The sequence below is a fragment of the Poecilia latipinna genome, unplaced genomic scaffold (genome assembly GCF_001443285.1).
Source record: "Poecilia latipinna isolate Pla-1442-1.1 unplaced genomic scaffold, P_latipinna-1.0 Scaffold3805, whole genome shotgun sequence".
In the NCBI taxonomy this organism is placed as follows: Eukaryota; Metazoa; Chordata; class Actinopteri; order Cyprinodontiformes; family Poeciliidae; genus Poecilia; species Poecilia latipinna.
In genome coordinates, this window is record NW_015116421.1 from 1 (window position 1) to 3986 (window position 3986).

The following is a 3986-nucleotide window of genomic DNA, read 5'->3' on the forward strand; positions in this document are numbered from 1 at the left end:
TGGGTAAATTCTGTGAAAAATTTTAAAAGACACTTTTTTTACTTTATTAGTTATATATTTGGTAAAGTCCAAATCCTTTTCCAGTTAAAGTTATGAATAAAGATGTTCCAATAAAATATTGGAACATCTGACAAAGAGCTTCGGTGGTGCTCATGGAGTTGTCAACATGGAGTTGACATGTTTTTCGGAAATAATGAGCATTTTTTTATGTTTGTTGCTTTTACAGGTTGAGCAGAAACAGATTTGGAAACATTCCAAGTTTGGTTTGATAAAAATTAAAGTCTTGGATTCTGTCCTATTAAACTTTTAAATAAAATAACTACTCCAGCATGTTGGGAACCAGGGTGTTTTGTTTCTTTGTGGGGGGTTCTGTCTGCCTGCTGCTTCCCCTTTTCATCCACTAGAGGGCGACTGGAGGCTGTACCTGTGGAGAGCGTGCCTGCTGACTCAGCCAGTACACCTGTGATCTATCAGCTAATCATCCTGGAGTGTATGAGGAGCTGACTGCCAACACCTTGACACCAGTCGGCTCGCTCCTCCTCATCTCCAACAAAGAACCGATTCTATCAAGAACTCACTGGAAACTGAATCACTTCAAGAACGCCCACAAAGAGACCCAACCCTGGAGCCCACAGTATCTCCTCTTTGGCTAAAGTCTACTTCTAAACAAGTAAGATCTTTCTGATTGTTTCAAAGATTATTTTTTTTCTGAGAACCTCAAACTCACCATTTTCCTTTCACTACTCTTCAGAAAACAGACGATCCCGGTGGCCCCTCCCAAGGACCAGACTCGGATTCTCACATTCTCATCACTGTTGAAATAAACTTTATTCATCTGATTATCTGTTCTCCTGGTGGTGTTCTGTATGTGGGTAAAGAAACTGGAACCCAACATGACATTTACAGTGTCTTACAGAAGGAATCTGACATCTTAATATGTTCCATTTTCTCAGCTCTAATCCACAAACCTCAGTGTGTTTCATTTGGGCCATCTTTATGCAACAGGAATCAATGCTAAAGTTGAAAATAGCTGTGACAGTGATCCAGATTCCACCTGAAATGGCAATGCCTCAATCTAGTGAACGATAAAAGGAGCAGCAAGAAGCCCAAAGAAATTTTTTTGGCTTGACAAAATGTCCTCCACTGCAAGGAAGGTCAGCTGCCTTGGCCTTTTGACCAAACATTTTACACATGCTAAAAGCCAAAGTTTAAAAGAAATGCAAAAGGAAAACATTCTGTACCATGGTTGGTCGACCGTCTTGTATCCAGGACCAGAAAGAAAAAATGGGGGAGAAAATTATCAGCAGCACAAAACAAAAACTTTAATTGCAAAGATACAATTTAAAGTCATACTGAACTTTGGAGTACAGAAAATGACACTAAAACTTCAAACACTGAACTTTTTACTATAACACCACAGTCAAACAAATTAAAATAAAGATTTTAACTGACTACAATATTAACATAGGACTAAATTGTTTCTCTTGGGGGAGGTGAGCCAACCTCACCCATCCAGCTAAGATCATCCCCTGGCCTTCCAACCCTAAACGAGTGCTGCCTCACCCCATGGTCCATGTAGATCTCTCCCAGCTTGATGTCTCTTGTTTTTATTAGGAGAAATGGGTCTGCCAGGCCTGGGAACTTCACTAACAGACATTTGGTGTTGAGATTTTTGGCAGAAAGGTTTATCGGTCAGCCAAACATGGCGAGCTGTGGATGACTGTCACACAGGTGGACCTGAGAGTTTATGCAGAAGTCCATGGTCCCCAGACTTTAAAAAGTAAATGTATGCATCTTGTCCCGCCTTCAGGGACCCCGCAAGCCGCCAGCCTCGGCAGCAATAGTGAATATTCCATGGTAGTCACATGCGATGGACCCCTTGATGAAAGTCCTGGTCGCAAAGACATGTGGAAGAAAAAAAATATTTATGAATTTATTATTTTTTATTAAAGACTTTTTTGGCTCTAGTGGCCTTTATTTGATAGTTAATTGGGTAATGAGAGAAGAGGGAAGATGTGCATCAAAGGTCGCCAAGGCCGGGAATCGAGCCTGCGACAGCCGCGTCAAGGACTAAGGCCTCCATATGTGGGTTGTGCTGAACCCCTGTGCCACCACAGCACACCCCAAATGTATTAATATTTTAATTACAGAAATGTCAGTTTCCAAAACAAGATCCAGGAACCGGCACTTGATATCCACCGACCTCTTCTGCTGACAGTCTTCCTGCTCTCTGAAATGACAAGTCCGGTTCACCTCTGGTCACCCTGAATGTTGCAAAGGTGTAGCAGAGATCAGATCAGTCAGAATGAACAAAACTCGTATAGAAGCAACATTTGAGTTTTAGTTTAATTTCTCAATAGGAAGCTTACTGAGAAAAACACGTTTGATGTGCATCACTAGCCATTTTTGGTCCTGCAGCTTGAATGTGGTTTAAAAACTCTTTAAACATTTTACGTTACATTTCACTGTAACTTTGCCGACTCCCCGCCTCCCCCCAAAAAAATTGGTCTTAAGAAATTATGGTTCCCCCCAGTAATGAGATGGGATCTATGCCTTTGTCAGGTTAATTGGTCTCCCCAAATTTTCCCTAGGTGTGTGTGTGTGTGTGTGCATGGTTGTTTGTCTCTATGCTGCACTGCGACAGACTGGTAGTTACCTCTAGTAATAATGCACTTGTTGAGATTTTAAATTTCATTTTCTGCTGGTTGGAACATTGTGTTGACGAGGAGGAATCAAATTACTGCTCCCTGAAAAGTGAAAGGAGAGTTTGCCTTTCTGATTAAATGCTATAACCACTTGCCATAGCCGCGCATCACTCCGTGCGCTTCTTCCGGGATAAGCTCCCCGTTTCCAAGGTGACTGCGCGCGTGCCGTCAAATGACAGAAACGAAACTTAAAAGAGCGCTTCCGGTGAAATACCGAACTCAGCTCAGTCAGGGAGAGCAGCTCGGTTCGGAGGTCCGGTCTGGGCCATTCCCCCCCAGTTCAGCCTTTTTTTTTTTTTTTTTAACCATTTTTACTGCTGGGAGCCGCTGTGAGTTCGGTTCCGGTCCGGACCGGCTGGTGCCGTCCACTTTTATTCAATCTGTAAGTATCATTTATTCTGGCTGTTATGGAAACGGGTTCTGGTTCTTTTAAAGGTTTCGAAGTTGTGACACCTGCTAACATTTACTGGGACGGGATAATGGGATGGTTCTGGCACTGAGACCTGATTGGTTCCAGATGTTTCCATGGTGACATTAAGCAGGTCCCTGTGGGCAGGTTTCATCACCTGTTGTCTTCACAGAGGTTCGGCTGGTAGTTCTGGTTATGTTCGGAGTTCCTGCTGGACTTCCGGCTCACCTGGTGAAACAGGTGCTGGGAGAACTCTGTCGGTTCTGGAGGGAGAAGAAGGTCCAGTTTAACTGCCTTCCTTCAGCAGGAAGTGAAGACAGGAGGGTCGTTATCAGCTTCATGACTTCCTTCTTCCTCCATCAAACTTCTCCTGTATCGCCAGTCGAAATGGGCGGGGCCTCCTCCCATAGTCCCAGCTGATTGGCTAGCTGGAACTGGCGGTCGCAGCACACCTGGTCTAATCGAACCTGCTGTTGTTGCGTGCAGGGCGTGAAAACAGGCTGGAAGCCTGCGAGATTATTATGGTCTGTCAACAGAGCAGCAGGAAAAGCAGAGCTGCTTTATTCTCGACCTGCTGTCAGATTTTACAGCTTCTGTTAAACTCAATACTAATAATAATGTCAATGCAATCTGCTGGGTTTGCTTTTTAATCTACTCGGAATAATTAATTAGCCAAACTAATGAGGATCAGTTAGAATTGAATTGAAATGTTTATTTATTTTTTTTTATTATTTTTTTTTTTTTTGTTTTTGTGGTGAATTATGCTATAGAAATAAACCGAATTATAACATAAACAGACCAGCTGCTGACCTTCCTCCCCGTTCAGACTGTCGGTCGCTGCAGTAACTGCCTGTATCACCGTTTCTATGCTG